Source organism: Petaurus breviceps, unplaced genomic scaffold (genome assembly GCF_028583685.1).
Source record: "Petaurus breviceps papuanus isolate PSGF00001 unplaced genomic scaffold, PetGlider_PUasm1.0 207, whole genome shotgun sequence".
NCBI lineage: Eukaryota > Metazoa > Chordata > Mammalia > Diprotodontia > Petauridae > Petaurus > Petaurus breviceps.
In genome coordinates, this window is record NW_027185850.1 from 14541935 (window position 1) to 14556224 (window position 14290).

General features: G+C 44.6%; 1 long non-coding RNA gene across 6 annotated transcripts in view; it reads left to right on the forward strand.

Moving 5' to 3' along the window:
- The window catches only part of LOC138164913 (uncharacterized), a 113297-nt gene that overhangs the window by 72344 nt on the left and 26663 nt on the right, over positions 1 to 14290 (forward strand). For 3 of the 6 annotated variants that reach the window (XR_011169225.1, XR_011169223.1, XR_011169224.1), the window contains 2 exons: positions 4679 to 4881; positions 7191 to 7441. This is a non-coding gene — a long non-coding RNA (uncharacterized lncRNA). Of the gene's footprint in view, positions 1 to 4678; positions 4882 to 7190; positions 7442 to 14290 lie in introns of those variants that run through there. The other 3 variants (XR_011169228.1, XR_011169226.1, XR_011169227.1) reach the window with 2 other exon arrangements.

Sequence of the window (14290 nt, forward strand, 5' to 3'; positions counted from 1 at the left end):
CCTTCCTTCCTTCCTTCCTTCCTTCCTTCCTTCCTTCCTTCCCTCCTTTCTTTCTTTTTTACTTTTCTACCTTCCTCTTTTTTGATTTCCTCTTCCTCCTCTTCCTCTCCCTGCCTTCACATCACTTTTACTGCCTTGGTTGAAGGAAGTACCCAGTCACTACTGGGGCATCTTTCTGGCCTCCCTACAGCATGATACCCGAGAACACTCTCCTAACACACCAAAGGTTCCCTGATTATTTGAGTTTTGCTATAGGATTATCATGGAAAGCAAGTAGCAGCATATGTGCCTAACCACAGCGAACCTTTTGGAAAGGTTCCAAGCTCACTCCCTCTCCTGCTTCTGTCTCTCTCTTTTTCTCTGGCCCCCTCTATCTCTATCTCTGTCTCTCTCTGTCTCTGTCTCTCTCTGTCTTTGTCTCTGTCTCTCTCTGTCTCTGTCTCTCTCTGTCTCTGTCTCTGTCTCTCTCTGTCTCTGTCTCTCTCTGTCTCTGTCTCTCTCTGTTTCTGTCTCTCTCTGTCTCTGTCTGTCTCTCTCTCTGTCTGTCTCTCTCTGTCTCTGTCTCTCTCTGTCTCTGTCTCTCTCTGTCTCTGTCTGTCTGTCTCTCTCTGTCTCTGTCTGTCTTTCTCTCTCTCTGTCTCTCTCTGTCTCTGTCTGTCTTTCTCTCTCTCTGTCTCTGTCTGTCTCTCTCTTTGTCTCTGTCTCTGTCTCTGTCTCTGTCTCTCTCTTTCTCTGTCTGTCTGTCTGTCTCTCTGTCTCTGTCTGTCTCTCTCTCGTCTCTGTCTCTCTCCTCTCCCTCTTTTTCTTTCTACCACTGCCCTTTTCCCCTCTTCCTTCCTTTGTTTCTTTCCCAGTATCTCTCACTTCCTGACAGAAGGAGAAAGGTCAGATAACACCTGGAGCTACCTGTGGGCTGTGAGCCTGCACTATCTTCCTCCAGTGGGTGCTGAGGCTGGAGGGAGGCTTCGGTTGGGGTGGAGGCAGCTAATCTCTTGTGCCAACTTGTCTCAGGCTTGGCAGTATTTTTCAGCAAAAATTATCTTTGACAAAAGGACGTGGGGTGTGGGAATTTCCGACTGAGTTTGGGGAAGCAGAGGTAGTGGGTGGGGGACTGTGGAGTAACGGGGGGAGAAGGGAGGGCCATTGGTGATCTAGAGTCTTCCCAACTGTCATTCTTTAAGAGCAGACAGTGGCTACTGAGGGAAGAGCTTTGGATTTGGACTCAGAGAACCTGGGTTTGAAACCTGGCTCTGTTCCTTGTGACCTTGGACAAGACACTCTACCTTAGTTTCCTCCTCTACAAAATGAAGGGGGCTGGCTGGATTACCTCTAACATCCCTTCCAGCTCTAAATAGATGCTTGGCAGAGTTGTGAGAGGCAGTTGTGAAGTGAGCAGAGAACCTGATTCAGAGTGAGGAAAGACTGAGTTCAAACCTGACCCTGTGGGACCCTGGACAAGATTCCCAGGGGATTCCCGAGGTTTCCTCAGGGAACTCTCTGAGGCTAGAAGTTGCAGAACAGAGGTCTAGCTGCAATGGTAGGAGTCTGCTAGTGAATCAGTCAACACACATTTAAGGGGTGCAAGATACTGGGCATACAAAGGCAGGACTGAAACAATTCCCACCCTCAAGAAGTAGCCTCCGTGCCTGGGGTGGAGATGGTATAGGAAGAGGCCTTGGAAGGGAGCTTTGAAGTAAGTTGGAGGTAGAAAGGAGGAGGAAGGGGGGGACAGGCTACACAAAGACATGAAGGGACATGGAATGTTGTGTATGAGAAACAGTAAGAAGGTCAATGTGGCCAGACTGTTGAGGACATGAGAGAGAGAGAGACAGACAGTGTGTAATAAGCCTGGAAAGATAGCCTGAAGGCATATTGTGAATAGCTAGACGTGACAGAGAAGTTTTCATTTTATCCTGAAGGCCATAGGGAGCCACTGTGGCATCTTGAGGAGGGGAATGACACGGTAAGATCTGTCTGTGCTTTAAGAACATTACTCTTGTAGCTGAATAGAGGACAGATTGTAAAGAAGAAAGACTGGAAGTAGCAACATTAATTAGTAGGTTATTACAATAGTCCAGGTCAGAGGATAGGAGGGTCTGACCTGGGATAGTGGCTCTGTGAGTGGAGAGGTGACTGATGATATAACATATTATAACACAATGTAGGATAATACAGGGTCATGCAGCATAAGGTAATTTAATATAAGATAATACAATGTAATGTAACATAAGGTATCATTACATTTCTCTGAAGTTCAATCACATCCACATAGGTTATTGATTGGTCATCTGCCTATATGGATGGATAGTCCCTGGGATTCTTACTATTATCAAGGAAAGAAAGAAGATATTGGAAATACTAATACTATAGTGATATAAATCTGTTTTTCTACTCTAAGGTTCCAAGCAATTTTCTCAAGAGAATGCTACCTATGAGGTACCAGGTGGTGCAAGTATTATAAACTCCATTTTCAAGATTCTGACTTGTCCCACAGTGATCTAGCTGTTAGCATCAGAGCAAGGATTCCAAACCAAGGCTTCTCAGAAGTTGAGCCTTCTCTCTGCTGTGTTCACCCTTCTAGTAAGGAGGTGGTGGCAGACATCTCAATTTGGTAGGATGGAACATGTTTCAGTGTCATTGGCCCCAAAGCCAAGAATTTCAGAAACAGCCCCAGGTAAGGGATTGTTAGGCAATGTAATTCACTGAAGAGTACAGTAATTATTATTTTCAGTAAAAGTCATTATTATTAGGGTTTTGAATGACAGCTGTGTTTATACTTAGCCACAATCTTGAATAATTTTCAGTTAAATCTCTTTATAGTTTGGCTATCTTCACATCTTCCTTCTGACATGCAGTTAGATCAGCCATGAGGTCAGTTTGAGTTGCCTCTGGAAGATAGTCTTAGACCTGAACCAATTCCTTTCTAATATAATAATAAGACTTTAAAATTAAAATAATAAATTAAGAATGAAAAACTTCTGTTTTCACAACAATATTTTTGGGGCTTCAGTTTCCTCATTTGTGCAAAGAAAGGTTTAAACCATACTGTCTCAGTGGAACTTTCCAGATCCCATGATCATATAGAGGAGGAGCTAAGGCTCAGAGCCACATTAATAGTGTAAGAGGTAGCATTTGAACTCAGGTCTTTTGACTCTTAACACTAGCTGTATTTCCACTACATCTCCTTGCTTCTCAGGCACTTGGTTGAGTTATAGAGATAATATTCAATATGGCAGATCTGTGGTACACAGTTTTATTCCAAGGTGGATAGTATTGTGCAGAGCAAAGCTCACCAGAGTGGGTATTAGTAGCCCCTGTTCCAATCCACTAACTGGCTGTGTAGACTTGGAATAGTCATTGCATCTCTGATTTCCTCCTTTATAGGGTGGGAAAAGTTTGTGAGTCTAGCCCTTTTAAATTCAGAGGCAAACTATAAGAGTGAGCCTAGCAATACCTACCATTCTTTCTCCACATTCAGAATTATCTAGAATTTTTTATCATATATCTATATCTATATATTTTTTGTATGAGTAGGGTGGGATGGGTGTGGAGATAGAAGTTAAGAACTATAATTTCATCCTTATAGGGAGAATCCTGGTGAGGAAATTGCCTTTACCAATGCTTTCCAATTTACAATATTAGAGTTTACAACATTAGAGAAGGGGCAGTGAGGAATTAAGTAGTTTGCCCATGGCCAGGGCCAGTCTCTATCAGAGATAGGATTTGAACTCAAATCCTCCAGACTCTGAGGCCAACTCTCCATTTACTGTCCAAGATAGTTGCTTCAAGAGCAGAATATTCTATGAGCTAATTTTATAAGCTCTATAAGCAGAATACTCTACAAGCATTCCCAAGCTCAGAGACTGATGTAGCTAATAAGCCTTATAGGAGGTAAGAAAAGGAAGGAATCATCGTGGGGGAAGGTGGGGAGACAGGAAGGCTTCAGAGAAGAAGCGAAGCATCTGCTGGGTTTTGAAGATTGGGGAGGCTTTAGGTTAGGGCTTCTGAACATGTTCTGGGGCCTGGACCCTACTGGCAATCTGGAGAAGTCTATGGATCCCAGAATGGGGTTTTTGAATCCATAAGATAAAATACAGGATCACAAAGGATGCCGATTATATTGAAATAGAGATAGAATTCTTTATTCCATTTCAAACTTAGGGATCCCCTGAAATTTCCCCACATGCCCCTTAGAGGTTCGAGCTCCACGAACACCAAGTTAAGAAGCCAAGCTAGGGAGTCTGATAGGAAGACACAAGGCAGAGGAGGTAATAGTGCTGGTGGAGGGGTGGGGTGGGGGGGTGGAGCATGAGGCATTCTGGGAAGCCAGTGAATACTGGCAGGCTGACAACTCTGTCTCCTCATTCAGCTTGTTATGTTTCTGACTTTGTTGAATCAAGGCAAGACGCATTTATTAAACACCAGCTAAGGACTGAGACTTTCTAAAGGAACTTAGAAGGCCATGTCAGTTCCTCCAAATGCACACTCTTTCTCCCCATGCAGATCACAACCCAGGAACATGGTCATCTGCTTCAAACAAACTGGCTACATCTGGGCTACTTTGGGGTTGAGATCTTTGGGAATTTGTTCCTTCTAGAATTCCAGGAAGCTTAGCCTTCCTCTCACTGTGTGTCCCATAGACAAAGGGAATTCCCATTTCCCCTTTTTGCTATTTCAGAATGCATTGGAGTTTGCCGATGTGAGGAGTGTTCCCAAGGTACATCAGTGGGTCCAACCCCACTGTGCCGATGCTCCGGGAGTGACCCCACCTGTCACCCACTGCCTGATGGATGCCGGGCCCTCCTAATGTGTCATGTGAACTTTCGTGCTCCCACACAATGTTTTCCAGGGAAAATTCTGGTCAGAGGACTCATTGCCCAGGTTTGAGATAAGTGTGAAAAACACAGTGTGAAAAACACAGCGCAAAAGAAAACAGGCCCGAACTTTTCTAACCAGGGCAACGTTTAGCTGCATGCTTAAGGAGTGTGAGAGTGAGCCTATGTGTGCTGGGGCAGGGTGGGACAGGAGATGGATATGATCGACAAAGAGAGAAACAAGGGGAAGGGGGCAGATAGGGAGAGATAGATGGGAAGAGAACAAGAGAAAGGCAGGAAATGCAGTAAGAAAGGGGAAGAGCAGGAGGGAGAGAATGACAGAGAGGGACAAGAGAGAAAGGGGGCAGAGAAGGGGGAATACAGAGACACACAGAGAGACAGAGGGGTGTGTGTGTGTGTGTGTGTGTGTGTGTGTGTGTGTGTGTGTGTGTGTGTGTGTGTGAGAAAGAGGCGGGGGAGAGGGAGAAAGGGAGAGAAAGAATCAGAGATATAGACAGAGAAGGGGAAGATAAGAGTGAGGGGAAAATGGATAAAGAAAGAGGAAAACAAAAAGAAAGGAGAAGAAAGAGAGGAGAAGAAAAAGGGAGAGAGAGAGAGAAGGAGAAAAGACAGAAAAAGAAGTGAAAGCCCTGCTTTTATCTTTGTAGCCCTAGCCTCTGACACAGACCCTCGCAGAGTTGTGGTGGTGATGAGGATGGACAGACAGACAGGGAGAGGGAGGGAGAGAGGGAGGGAGGAGAAAAGGAGAGGAAAAAACTGAGAACAGAAGGGAGAGGGAGCCTGGGCCTGGGCCTTGTGGGAGGCAGGGTTATTAATCATACTAAAAGCAATTTGGCCCCATGGGAATGTATAAGGATCCAGCTAAAATCAATGGGAAGTTTTATGAGACAATTTACTTGCTAGATGTGGGATTGTTGAATTTCTTGTGAAGTTTGGGCGGGGGAGGGGTATGCTGGCTAAGAGCTCCTCCAAAGCCTTCATCAGGCAAGAGGAGAGAGCTTGGCCTTCCTGCTGAGCAGAGGAGTTCACAGCTGTCTCAGGGGTCCCCTCTCCTCCTTCGGTAGGAGGTCTTTCAGTGAGAGTAGCTGCGGGGTTAGAGAGGCAAGGAACTCCCTTTGGAGAGGGATGTCACTTTTAGAGGACGAAGAGAAAGTTTGTCCATGTCCAGGCAGAGATATAGTCCCAGCAGCATCTGCATTGCAGAGGCCTAAGCCTTTGTTGTGATATGTGCAAACAGCACAGGAAGAGGGGCACCTTTAGAATTTCAATTTGAAGCCCTTGATGTTTCTTTACTGTTTTATGAACCAAGAGGCCTCCTTGCATCCTGCCTCTCCCCTCCCCAATCCATCCTCCACACAGCTGCCCAACAAATATTCCTAAGGCCCAAGTCTGACCACGTCACTCCCTTGCTCAGTAAACTCCAATGACTCCCCAGTGCTTCCAAAACCCACACTTCTTGTTTGGCATTTGGCTTGCCCATTGCAATCTGGCCCATGTTTCCAGACTGACTATACATTCTCCTCCCTTACATCATCTAGGGTCCCTCTCTTTTCCAGACATGATCCCCCATCTCTAATACTTATGCTTGTGCAGAGGGTTCTCCTCAGCCCTTGGGATCCCTAGCTCCTGTGAGGGTCATCTCAGGTGCCGTCTCCAACAAAAGGCCCTTTCCAATTCTTGATCAAATGAGATAATGTAATCAGTGTAACATGACACAATGTAATGATGAGATAATGGAATAAAAATGAGTAAAGCACTTTGACAATCATAAAGCATTATGTAAATATTGATTATTACTATTATTATTATTTTTTCATTCTTAGATTTCCTTCTCTATGAAATCACTGTGTGTTTATTTCACATATTTCATCTGTGCAACCATATATTTTTATATTGTATCCCCTCATTAGAAAGTAAACTCCTTGTGGGCAGGGGCTTGTTTTTGTCTTAATAGATGCTTGTGGAATTTATGGTTTCAAAATGATCTAAGGATTTTTTCTATAGCAAGGTAAAATCAAAGGATTCTGGACATGACCAGACCCAGGATTTAATCAGTGTAGGGAGCCTAGGGCAAGGAGCTTCATCTCTCAATGCTGCTCTGCATTTGGTCTTCAGCTTACATACAGTCTTCCTGAGGCACCTGAGGGTGCCCAGGACTGCAGAGTCAGAATGTGTCATGGACAGGACCTGAGTGCAAGGATTCCTGCCTCAAAAACCATGTCTTTATCCACGAGGCCATGCTGTCTCTCCTCAAACATAGGAGACAAATAATTATATATTAATGAGATTATCCTGTATCAGCTATGAAACTGATGCTCATTGAATTGCATTCACACACATCACATTCTTTTGCAGATGGGAAAACAGGACCAGAGAAGACAATTATGACCCAAGGACATAGAGCACATGAGCATCAGGACTAAGGTGGCTGTGGAGATGGGAAGATGAGCCTTCCTCTGGGTTTGTGCCTGCCAGCTAAAAACGAGACCCCCAGCTCCTCCTTCAGTGCCTTCTCTCCCTCACATCAACTGCAAGTCTCATTTTATGCTCACATGGCCATCACTCTCCATTAGCATACTAATAAATGTTTATGAGATTATACTGTATCAACTATAAACTTTTACATATTATTAATTAACCTCATACACTGGATAGGGAGCTCCTGAGCATTTACTGACTTGTAAACGATGAGAGTGGCAGAGAGGGAACAGTGCCTTTGGAACGAATTGGGGCTGCTTCAACCAGAGAGAGAAGACCCTTTCTGACTGTATCACTTCCATGTACAAATCTGTGGGGATCTCCATGTCCCACTCCCCCTTCATCTCCAAACCCAAATGACGCCATATCTCAGGCAGGCACCCCATTATTCCAGAACGTTCCCCAAGAAGCCTTTCCTAACCCCCTAGTTGTTGTTCCTTTCTTCTCCAAACTACATTTATTCATCTGCTTAAAGAGGCTCCATAAGATTCCATGGCTCCCTAATGCCTCAAGGATAAAAGAGATTCCTTTTTTTGGGTGTTTAAAGCCCATCTACAATCTGTTTCAAGCTGTGTTCCTAGGCTGATAACATATCACTTCCCTCACCTCCACTTTATATTCTAGTCAGATTGCCCAACTGCACCTTTATACACATGACACTTCATCTACCACTCCACGCCTTTACCCACACCTGTAAGACTTTCCCTCATGGCTTCCTCCTGTTAGAATGTTCACTATTAGAATCCTGTCTCCCTTTGAGGCTTCTCTCAAGCACCACCTTCTACTAACAAGAAGCCACTCCGGATTCCCCCAGATGTTAAGAGTCCCTTCACCCTCTACTATTTTGTAAATACTTTGGATCTTTTTGTATAAGGTGTTCCAAAGTCTCAGCAATTAAAGCTTAAACCTGCACTGAGATTTTTGGGACACCCTGTCCTTTATCTGGATGCAAACTACTTTCCCCCAGTAGAATGTAATCTCCCTGAGGGCAGGAACTGTTTCATCTTTGTCTTTATTTCCCCAGGCACTTAGCATAGCGCTTGGTGTATAGTAGATATTTAGGAAATGCTTGTTGATTCATTAATTGATTCTTTCTCTTCTCACCTCATCTTGACAATGGAATATTCTCCTACATCTCCTCTCTCAACATTTACTGGTCATGTAACCCTATGCAAGTCATTGAAATGCAGCCTGCCTCAGTTTCTCCACCTAGAAAATGGGGATAATAATAACACCTTCTCCCCAGGGCTGTTGTGAGGATCAAATGAGATCCCATTTGTGTGGCGCTTTGCAAATCTTAAAGCACTATATAAATGCTAGTTGTGGTTGTCATTATCATTGTTCATATTGTTATTTGAAGACCATCAGTGAGGAAGAACACAATTATCTTTCAAAGATGCCTGGAACTCCTGAGCATTTCCTGACTTCCTTTGGAGAGCTGTCATTGGAGGAAGCATCATTTAGTGGCTAGGGATCTAGACCTTGGGTCAGAAAGACTGGAGCTCAAGTCTCATTTCCCACATTGACCCTGGGCAAATCATCACCTCCCTATGTTCTAAAGGGATAGCTCTCTGTGCTGTGAATTTCAGAGAAGATGCTCACCTGCCTTCCCAGAGGCAGCTTTCTCAGCAGGAACTCCCTAAGCCAGAGAAATCATAGATCAAATTTTAAAAAAAGATTCATTTTTCTTGACATCGAGCCCAAATTTCTCTCTCCAAAATTGTTTCCCATTCTTCTTAGTTCTGTCCCCTGGGACTCAACAGAATTAGTCTCATCCCTCTTCAGATGATGATAGCTAGCATTTATATAAAGATTCAAGGCTTTAAAAGCACTTGACACATGCCTTATTGGGTCTTCTCAACAACCTTGGGAGATACATACTATTATTAAATTATCCCCATTTTACAGTTGGGGAAACTGAGGTTAGGTGTTTGGTCCAAGGTCACTCAGCTAGCGAGATCTCAGCTATCTGAGATAGGATTTGAACTCACTTCTTCTTGACTACAGATCCAGCACTCTAACCTTTGTTCCACCTAGCTGCCCAATGTTTGAAGATAGTTTTCATGTGTCCCTAAATGTTTTCTCCAGGATAAACATCCCCAGTTCCTTTGGTCAAACCTCACATGGTTTAATCCCAAGACCCTTCACCATCCTGGTAACCCTTTTCTGGAACTTTCTGGTTCATCCATGTCCTTTCTGTCTTGTTCCAGAAATGAACCGTGAAATCCAGGTATGGTTTGACCTGGCCAGGGACAGTGGGTCTTTCACCTCTCTAGTCCTGGCCCCAGGCGACTCAGTCCAGTCTTTAATTGTGCTGTCTACACCTCCCTCTCAATGTTCAAGGCCCCCAAGCACACCCTAACCTATCTTCTCTTTCTAAAGATGATCACCCTTCTGTTTCATTGAGATGGCACCCACACCCAATGATCCCTTTATGAGAGTGAGCCACACCTCTGTGGGAGTCAGAAGAATGGAATCCTGGGAAGTTTGAGTAAGTGTACACTGGGGAGTCCATTGCGGAGGAGCCTGAAGCAGCTGTGAGGGAAGAGGGGACTTCTCTCTCCTCCAACCCACACCCTGGTGTGTGGTAGCGACTTGCCCAGAGGGAGATGTCCCATGCAACAGTTCTAGATTTAATGAGTTTGAGAAAGTTGAAGGCTCAGTTAATGGAAAAGAGGCTCACTCATGGCAGATTTGGATACAGGAAGGCAGACACTTCTCATCTTCTCTCTCAAGCTTTTTCCTCCATCCCAATTTCTGCCAGTAGCGCCTCCTCCTCTAATCCCCCAAGTCGGGGACTTCAGATTTCTAGGCATTTTGCTGTCCTTTACCCATAGTTTCAATCAGTCATCAAACCTTGCCAGTTCCATCTCCACAACCTCCCCCTCATCTGTCCCCTCTCTCCATCCAGACTGTCATCACTTTTTGTCTGAGTTGTTGTAACAGGCTGCTATCTGGTCTTCCCACTTCCAGTCTCTTCCCTTGTCCAATCCATCCCCTACACAGCTGCCAAAATAATCTTCCTAATGGACAAGTTGCTCTTAAACTCAGAAACAAAATGCATGGATTTCAGGAGCTTGAGATCAATGTAAGCCATTGTGGGTATCAAATCCCTTCTAGACAGTTACTATGACCTTGGGTAAGTCCCTTGTTTTCTCAGTGCCCTAGGCAACTCTCCAAGATGGTGAGTCTAAGATAAGAAGCTCCTTGTATAAAAGAGAGGACAGGTCCAATCCAGTTTTTATTTTAAAGATACCCTGTTAGACTATGCAAAGATACAGGCAACCCAGCTTTGCCCTCAAGGAGTTTACATTCCAATGTGGGTTTACATACACATGCATAGACAAGCAAAGGAGAATATAGTGGTGCAAAGGAAAGACCAAAGTTCTAAGAAAAACGGCTGAAGGAAAACTTTTAGTGGGGGGGGGGGCATGAGCACCTATGTTAAGATATGTTAAGATAGGAAATTTAATGTAAATCTAACAAGTGGGCATGAGAAGGGAGGATATTGCAGGCATTCTCTCTGAATGTATGGGGAGAAGCTTGTGTCTGTAATCTGTACTTCCTACCTAGTGCCCAGCTATAGATCACTAAGACCTTGTTTACAGAAGGCTTTGGACTCCTTTGAAGATGTATGCTTTGCTAAACTGGACAGTGGGAATGGACAGCTCGTTCCCTACATGATAAGATCAGCAAGGTTCCCTGGGCTCCCAGCTTTGGAGATACACTCATCTAGTCCTGAGCACAGTGCTTTTACCTAGAGATCACCCCACAGCAGTGCAGAGAAATTTCTGGAGGCGGTTGAAGCAACACCCCCAAACACAGAATTTGTGGAGAAGGAAGCACTGGGGGACCCCTCCTAAGGACAGGCAGTGTGATAGAACAGAAAGAATGCTGGGCTTGGAAAGAGGAGAGACTTGGGTTCATAGGTGGCCTCTGATACTAGCTATGACCATAGAGAAGTCAATAACCTCTCTGAGCCTCAATTTCCTCATCTGTAAAATGAGGATAATAACCTCTTCCCCCCAATACTGTTATGAGGACTGAAAGAGACAGTGAATGGCAAGTGCTCTGCAAACTCTAAGGTGCTCCAGACACCTGAAGACTTTGGGCAAGTCATATGATTTCTCTGAGCCTCAGTTTCCCCATCTGTATGATAAGCACAGTAGCACATGGTATTCTATTTGCTCCTCAGGGTTCTTGCAAATATCTGTACAAACGTAAATGATTCTATGAAAAATTAAAAGCAACACAAGACTTAAGTAGCAAAATGATACATACTGTGCTTGTTAGTCAAGGAGTATTTACTAGACATGTCCTGTGTGGCAGGTAATGAGCTAAGTACTGGGGACATATGAAAAAAAAACAAAATCAGGGGCTCTTCCCCCAAGGAGCCCACATTATAGTAGGAGAAGCGACGTATGAATAATTAGGCACATAGGAGATATACTTACATATGTGTGTATGCATAGACACTTACAGGCATGGGGGCAGCCAGTGCAAGGGTATGGAGCTGGGGTATGGACAGCAAAGTACACAAGGTATGTAAGAAACTGGAGAGGGGCTTCTGCGTCACAGGAGCAGCAAGAAGACTGGGCATTTTCCCTGCTCCCTATGCCTTCTCAAACCTCTGTGAAACAGAAATCATGCACTAAAAATGAAGCAACTTCAGCTGTCTCCATGGTCTAGGATACTGAGAATCCAAAAGAAGGTAACAAAAAAGGGAAGAAACAGGAAAGGTGGGAATAGGTGCAGTTGTGAGGGTCTTTTCTGTAGAGATTTTGGAACTGAGTGAGCAGAGGAGAGGGAGGTAATATGGTGAGACCTGACCTTTAGGAAAATCACTTTGGCAGCTGAATGGAAGGTGGATTGGAATGGGGGAGAGAGCAGTTAGAAAACTAGAAAATAGTGTAGGTGTGAGGTGAAGAGGTCCTTTAGCAGGCCGGTGACTGTGTGAGTGGAGGGTAGAAAACACACACACATAGATACATGTACCATATATGCATATATGTATGTGTATATATGTAGACATGTATACATATATGTCTACATAAGATATGAAGGCAGGATGCACAAGATCTGGCAACCGATTGGATGTGTGGAGTGAATGTGCATGAAGGATCCCAATGTGGTGAGCTTGGGTGACTGGGATGGTGCATTCAATGGTAATAGGACATTAGGAAGAAGGGACTGATTGGGGGCAAGATTCTGTCTGTTTGGGAAACGTTGAGCTGGAGAGTTCTACAAGACATCCAGGTGGCCTTGCTGACTGATTAAGATTGATTACTAAGTACATGGTAAAGATGTTTGGAGGAAGTACTAAAGGCATTGGAGGAGTGAAGCATAGCTTCAAGCTGCCATGCTCGGTGAAGGCTCCATGAGGAAATTGGGTTGAACTGGGTTTTATGGGCCACATTCATAGAATGTTGGAGCTGGAAGGAATGGTCAATGGTAGAACATAGAATTTAGAATGTCAGAGCTAGAAGGGACCTTCACTGTCATCTAGTCCAATTTCCTTATTTTACAGATGAGGAAGCTAAAACTCTGAGAAGCAAATGACTCTCCCAGGGGCACAAGGCAGTTAGCAGCACCCAACTCTGTTCTTCCTTCTCTGTGACTGCCACCTGACTTATGGAGTCCCCATTTTAAAAACTTTACACCAGGCATTTGTCAACCCAGAGTTCAATGGGTGGGTGAGAGGAACTCTGTTGCAGTGGACCTAGGCTTGGGTTGGAATGGAATCTCAGACACTCATTGGTGATGTAATCCCAAGCAAGTCTCTTAAAGTCACTGCCATCCTCAGGTCTGTAAAATAAGGGGTTTGAACAAAATGAGCCCTGAAACCCCTTCCAGCTTCAAATCTAGGACGCTATAACCTTAGGTCCCTTAACCTCTCTCAGCCTCAGTTTTCTTTTCCATAAAATGGAAATGACACTAATATTGACTCAACAGGATTGTTGTGAGGCTCTGATGAAATAATCTTGTCATTGCTTTGCAAACCTTGGAATCTCATGTAAACTTTGGCTCTTATTTAATCTCCTTTCATCTCTATTGTCTGCCCTCAGAGGGGAGCATAGCCAAGCTGGCTGAAAGGCAAGGGTTTATCCACATGATGGATTATAAACTGAATAATCCACAATATCCAGTTGGGATCTAGCCTTAGACTGAAGTTTATAGGATTTTAGAATCAGTTTGAGAGCAGGAAAGGACCTCCAAGTCCAACCCCCTCATTTTACAAATTAGGAAACTGAGGCACAGAGTAAGTAAGGGACTTGCCTAAGGTCAGACAGGTAGGATCAAAGTTTAATAGATGTGGAGATGGAAAGGACCTCCAGGTCTAACCCCTCTTTTGAGAAATGAGGAAACTGAGGCACAGAGAGGTTAAAGAACCTTCTCAAGGTCATATAGATGATATCCCTGCTCTTTATGACTCCTCTCAACACACTCATTTAGCCCATGTTTGGAAGACTATGAGTCAGGTGCTGGGCTTTCCAGGCACACAAAGATGTGAAAGGTGGGGCGTTGTTGAGCCAGGATATTTCGCTTAGTTCTCTAGGTTCCTGGTATGCTAGAGTTCAGGAAGGGGTGGAGGGGCAGCAGACCAACAGACTGAGGCTAGGCTGGGGCTTACAACAGAACAACCAAAGAGCATCAGTGTGCCCCCTCCACTGTGGCAGGGTTCTGGGCAGTCTGATCTCCTGGCAAAATCTGCCTCTTTGTGTCAAAAAGAAGGCGAATCACACATGTGCTGCTCCCAAATATGGTCACAGCACAGGGGCCATCCCTGCTGGAGATGCACAGTTCCATTCACTGATGGCCAACTCTGGCCCAGAAGCCAGAGGGAGGCCGATGGGCAGCCTGTGCTGGGCTTGGCTGAATTCTACCTTGCTTAGTTTCCAGCTCATCATTGATGGGATAAGTTCTACTGGGGTGTGTGTGTGTGTGTGTGTGTGTGTGTGTGTGTGTGTGTGTGTGTG